The 6,558-nt window shown below is 31.4% G+C and overlaps 1 long non-coding RNA gene across 1 annotated transcript; it reads left to right on the forward strand.

The window, feature by feature from the left end:
• Positions 1 to 891: 891 nt before the first annotated feature.
• On the forward strand, positions 892 to 1,375 carry LOC122523081. The gene is made up of 2 exons (XR_006305244.1): positions 892 to 1,261; positions 1,337 to 1,375. It is a non-coding gene; the product is annotated as an uncharacterized LOC122523081 (long non-coding RNA).
• Positions 1,376 to 6,558: the final 5,183 nt, after the last annotated feature.

Below are 6,558 nucleotides of genomic sequence, written 5' to 3' on the forward strand. Positions count from 1 at the left end.
CTCTTTCTTTCTTGATTTCAAGCTTCTTTTCTAACGATTCATTTCTTTCAATTTCCTGAGGGAGTGACTAGATTGATAGAAACGAGCAAGAGAGAGAGAGAGAGAGAGAGAGTGAGAATGAGAGTGAGAGAGATGGAAAGCAAGAAAAATAGAGAGAGATGACAGTAGAAAATTGATAGTAAAGAGTCTGTACGTGTCTTTCGGTGCCTTTGACTTGACTTAGCACGATTTTCAATCGATAAGACATGATATTAAATATATCATCTCTCTACTCCTCCCCCACCTCCTACCCCTTCTACCCTTCCTCCCTCTAACATTTTCTCTCTTTACTTTTCGTCAAACATTTGATCCAACTTTAAAAATTAAATGAAAGAAAAAATCAATTAAATGTTTCCTTCCTTCTTCTCCCTTCCAATCAATTTTCAATACTATTTAAGGAAAATCGAAAACCGATGGAATTTCTTCAAATCGTTCCGAATCTTTTCGGACTTTTTTCGGCCGCACAGGTGGATGGTTACCATTGCCGTAGGAAGAAAGACATTAGCGTTAGACGAAAAGGAATAAAAAAAATAAAAAAAATAAAAAAAAAGAAGGGCGAGAAAAAAAGATCGATAGCTCAGAAAGAGAGAGAGAAAGAGAGAGAGAGAGAGAGAGAAAGGAAAGGTTCGTTCAACATTAAAGTTTTCTTCGATGTTCGAATCGATCTATCGCACCTGGCACTCATCGAACTTCTCTCTACGATAGATGAATCTGATTCGGGTACGATTCGATAATTTTTTATACCTGAAAATATCAAAATATCGTTTGAAAATTGAATTCAAAGATATTTTTTCTTTTTTCTTCTTCTTCTTCTTCTTCTTCTTCTTCTACTTCTTCTTCTTTTTCTTCTTTTAGATACTCAGGCCAAAAGTTTTTCCCCGATTTTTTTACATTTTTACTATCCGTAAAAAACATATTAGCCTAACAAATGAAATAAAGGAAAGAAAGTAATTGATTTTTAATTATAACTAGAAAATCGGTTTGAGTCAACGAAAGTCCCGAGTGTTGCTGAATTACATGGAAAAGTATTTCGAAAGTTTATTGATTTTTGAAAAAAAAAAAATAAAAACAAAAGAAAAGTACGAAATAAAAGGATGGGAAAAATTATCGAAGATGTGAATGTATATAACCAACTGTCACCATAGGATCCTATAAAGCTCAAGCTCAAGCACAATTGACACTGACATCGTCGTTCCAAGCCCTTCCATTATCGCGGTGTAAGGTAAAGTTTACTCGGTAAACTTCTAAGATAATCGAAAGTGTCGCCTTTATGTCTCACTGTCTACCCATCTTTTAGATCCGTCAAACTACTACTGCTACTACTACTACTACTTTCGTCTCCACAAAAAGAAAAAGGAAAAGAAAGAGAATCCTAGAACTTTGACAAACTAAAATGTGATTACTGATTTATGTTATCTATAAAAAAAAAAAAAAAGAAAAGAAAGGAAGAGAGAAAAAGAAGAAGTAGAAGAAAAAAAAATAGAAATCCAAAGTAAACCGGATTTCTGATCGAGGAGATAAAAAGATTAAAGCAGGGCTTTTAAATTTAAAGTATTAAATTGTCCTGAGACATTTTACTGTGACTTCCTCGTTTCTAAAGTCTATGATCTAGGTTTCGCACATGTGTTGTGTGTGTGTGTGTGTGTGTGTGTGTTTGTGTTAGTTGGGTATGTGTATTTGATAAAAACTTACAGGAATGATTCGATTAATTTTTTTTATACAAGTATAATATATTGATTAAAAAAAGTAAAATAAGAGAGAGAGAAAGAGAGAGAAACGATATACCATAACTGACATGAAATAGTTCTCGGCCTGGAGCCAGGTTCTGTCCAAACAAAACGGAGATTTCAAGTGCACCGATCGTGGGATCCTCAATATCGCAAAATTCATCTTTAGAAAATAACGTTAAGTCTTTTTCTTTATATTTCCCTACTTTTCTTTTCTTTTCATCTCCTTTTGATATAACTGAATACGTGCTTTTGTATCTTTATCTGTGTCTGTATCTGTACGTGTACAATTTTTATATATATATTGGAAAAAATTTATCGATTTGAAAGACTACCTTGGATGCAATTAATTTCTAAAGACGAGATAAAACCTCGTCTATCAAAGATTCCAATCCGAAGGCTATCGGAAGACCACGAAGTAAAATGGAATTCTATCGAATCGAATGAGATCATTTCGTTTAATTGATTCGATTTAACATTGCCGACGTGTAAAAATAACGAAGAAAAAGAGAGATAAATAGATAGATAAAAAGACGAAACAGTAGTTCTAAATAAAAATCAAGACAAGTTAGACAAATAAATGAATCAATAACGATATAAATTTTTCTATTTTCGTGTGTTTAGATTTTATTATTAAATCAAATAAAATTCCTTATTCTTTCTAAAAGTTAAACATTTGAGTTCCTTAAAGAGTTGTTAAAAATAATCATTTATTTTTCAAAGAATCTTCAAAACTCTATTCCATCATCTGACAAAAAAGTAAATAAAAAAAAACAACCAAGGAAGTATCTATCTTGAAATTTTTTGGTACACGTGAAATAACAAAAAAGAAGAAAAAAAGGAGAAAAGAAAAGAAAAGGAAAGAAAATAGGTTAAACATAATTCAAAATTGTTTCTCTTTGTGATACGAGAATAGCATCTTAACTGAAAAGTTAAAGAATACGAAGATAGGACCTAGCACATTTGTCGACGCGTCTTTCGCATCTGCATAATAGCGTTGAACGTTGTTCATTCTTTTTCGACGTGTATGTGTGTGTGTGTGTATGTATGTGTGTGTGTGTATGGGTAGAGAAGAGATAAAGCTTTAGGAAAAGAAGCGTAGGAAAAGCATCAGCTTGAAACTTGGCGTCAGCAGCTAACGGCGACAGGAAAGCTCGACGTTGTGAAACTGTAGGAAGAGGGGGAAGGGGAGATCGAGTTGAACGATGAGGACGAGGATGAGGATGAGGATGAGGATGAAAATGAGGGAAAAGAGAGAGGTGGAGTGTAAGGCCGTAGAATGAAATCAATAATACACGTACATTCAAAGCCACGACTAGTGTCTCATACGGTCTTATGGTGTGTTGCTATGGTATAAACTACTGTTTGTGCAATCCTAGTGCACAATCCATGCATGCATGCATGTTCTAGTTTTTGACATTTCAAACCTCTCTTGTATCTCTATCTCTATCTCTATATCTCTCGTTTTCAGTACACAGCTTTCGGTGCTTGAGGGCTAACTTATAAACGCATCCTGTTCAACAAACTGGGAAACATAGAAACAGAGAAAGAGAGAGAGAGAGAGAGAGGAAGCTAAGTCGAATGATAAAGTTTAACATTGTTTATCTTTGCACCATCTACCTTGTAGAACATTGTTAAACCTAAAAAGGAAGTTAAGTTACATAATATGCCAGTTTCTACTACCAAGTAACTATTTCAACTTCTCTAAAGTCATTTGTATCAAAGATGTAGATGTGTATGTGTGTATGTGTGTGTGTATGTGTGTTTGTGCGTGGGTGGGTGGATTGATCATTTAGAATATTTGAAAGAATGGGTTGATATTGAATGAGGTTGGTAGAAGTTCGATGTTATACGAGAAAGGAAAGATAAAAGGGTCCGGTGTTAGATTCAATAAACGTTCTATGCACTGCAACCGCCTATCCATATAAATATTTCTCGAATCGATAAATTTCTTTTCAATCGCCCCATCGATGCTTCGCCCCTTGACTCGTGGAATTTTAATATAGTTATGCGTGTGTAATAACTAAGCTCTACTTATTATCGTCTATTTCTCTTATTTTTCAACACCAACGTCAATTTTCATAAAGGAAATACAATTTTCCTCTCTTTGTAATAAATCATCTTTGAAAAAAAAAAATGAAAATAAAATGATAATTATAAATTTCAACAATTCTTGATTGTTTCGTGTATTACACCTGTAAATATATAAAAATGATTAAAAAATATTATAAAGTAATTAGTTTCTATATATGAAATTGATAAAAGGAACAAAGGAAAGGAATAACAATGCGATATTAATTAGGAAGTTAAAAGAAACTAATTACAATTGTAACATTTATCGTAAGCGGCCTTTGACTGAATTTTACTTGCAATGGAATGTATAGCGTATAAAATATGATAAACATTAGATGGAAAGTAAAATACCATTTCTCAGATCTAACCACGAGAAGGTAACTGCTTCTGAAGACCCACGAGGGACGTGCATCTTAAAGACTGCCACATCCGATAAAATTTAAACAAAAGAAAATTATCTAACTAAGAACGTCCTTTGAGCATCCTTATCATTAAGTCCCACCCTAAAGGTCTCGTTCAAAAAACCTTAGAATAATTATCGAGAATACTAAATAACAAAATGAAAACGAGGAATGTACCTGAATAGAATTTAAGTAACAACGATGATTTTATTGAAAACTAACACACCCTAGTATAATTTTAATGTATACACATACGGAAATTACAAGTTACGAATATTTTATATTTACTAATTTTCAATTTATCTAAAATATAATAGTAAAATAAAAACTAAATATACATAATTTTGCTTTGATCCATGATACCTCTAAGAAAAAAAAAAAGTGCATTAAAAATAACTATCACACATTTGCGATATTACGGAGAAAACAATAAACGGATTAAAATACTTCATTTACTTTTACAAATAATTATTTTACACCACCGTTTACCATAACTCATTGTCAGTCCTCTTCTGGTCACCATATTCCTCCTTTTCTTGGATGGAATGTTATTTCCATAGTTCATCCTGCCAAAAAAACATTTAAAAGATAGGATAAAAGGGGAAAAATAAAACTTTTAAAGTAGAACTTTTCACGATTTTTGTTTCAAGTGGTTTTCATTGGTCGGACTAATCCACTAACTCTAATCTCTACTAAGAGGAACCTAAGCTTCACGTACAGTCTGACTATACTAATAGCGAGCTTGAGACAATGAAGTTTTGGGTCTGACTTACAAATAGGTTGGCGAGAAAATTCTTACGTGTCCCTTCAATCCCTATGTTAAGGCCTTACATACGTCTAGCAGCACCAAAAATGCACTAAAAGAAACAAATTTTTAGGGATAACAATGGAAATTAATACAAATAAATAGTGCACATTGTTTATTGGTATTTAAACCTTATACAAAATTTTATTTCACTTTATTTTTACAAAAGTTACTATATAAAAAATCACGTGATCACAACACTAAGAAAAAAAAGTTGATCCACGATCTGCATTATATCTCCAGTAAATTTTGATCGATCTACAGAATTAAAAAAAATTCTTATAAAATAAAAAGTAATAGTTATAGTTTATTTAGTTATATTTATAGAATTTTGAATTTTGGAAAATTTAGCAATTTATGGCAGTTGAAAAAAAAGTATGCGTTTTACATCATAAATTTTAGATTTTAATTATTTTTTTGAAATTTGTAAATCAAAAGATCCAAAATCCGGCTCGACATAACTACAGAGAAAACGATTTCGAATATTTGAAAAAAAAAACGCATTAAAAAATGTTAAAAACTATATGAGTTATCATGCCGACCGTGGTGGAAAAAGTAGTTTCGAGAAAAACGAGTTAAAAGTTTTAAGTGTCTCAACAAAAGACAGCTATCTGTGCGCACCAAACTTTCGTCGGGCAGTCACATTTTCTACCATAACTTTGGATCTATGGGGAATTTTTACAATCGACTTTCACATAAGTAAACGTAAAACTATAGAGAACAACAATCTGTTAAAAAGAAAAATCGATTTTTGAAAAATTCTGGACGTATGTAAGGCCTTAAGAATAAAAAACAACAAATTTCTCGCTCATTCCACTTCAAAAGTTAATTACACTCACTTGAGTTCATGCTAATTCTTGTGAGCATATTCGATACAAAGGAAAAAAGATAGAAAGAAGAAGAAAGAAAGAGAAATAAGTAGGGAAAGTGTGATGAGCGAAAATTCTAAATAAAAAGGTGATTTTTCCCAATCATAGAAGGTAAAAGAAAATCATCTTTTTTTGCAAAAAACGCGAAGAAAGTATCTGCCCCTTACCGATGATTCAAAAGAATCTGAAGAAGAAATCTGAAACAGAAAAGATATTTCTTGTTCTGCAAATGATATTTTGCAGAGATGAAATGAATACATCGAGTGGAAGATCTTTTCTTAGATCTTCACTATAATTTGGCTGGAATTAAAGAAGTATTAGAAATGTATAATAGTTTTTTTTTCTATTTTTTTAATTTAATAAAATAATTTTTATTCATTTTTTTTTAATTAATAGAATAATTTTTTTTTTTAATTTATAAACCGTTACTTACACTCTTGTATTAAAATTAATCCTTCTTCCCAGAGAAACAAAATAAAATGATAATTACATTGCAACACTTTTGGATTACTTCCTAGTACCTCTGTAAAAATATAAAAGATATTACAAAATATTATAAAGTAACTACTTTCTGTAAATGTAATAGAAAATGAAAATAGAAACGCGTTGGTAATTTAAAATTAGAAAATATGACATGAGAATGA

This window comes from Polistes fuscatus, unplaced genomic scaffold, assembly GCF_010416935.1.
Source record: "Polistes fuscatus isolate 324 unplaced genomic scaffold, CU_Pfus_HIC Scaffold6, whole genome shotgun sequence".
Classification (NCBI taxonomy): domain Eukaryota; kingdom Metazoa; phylum Arthropoda; class Insecta; order Hymenoptera; family Vespidae; genus Polistes; species Polistes fuscatus.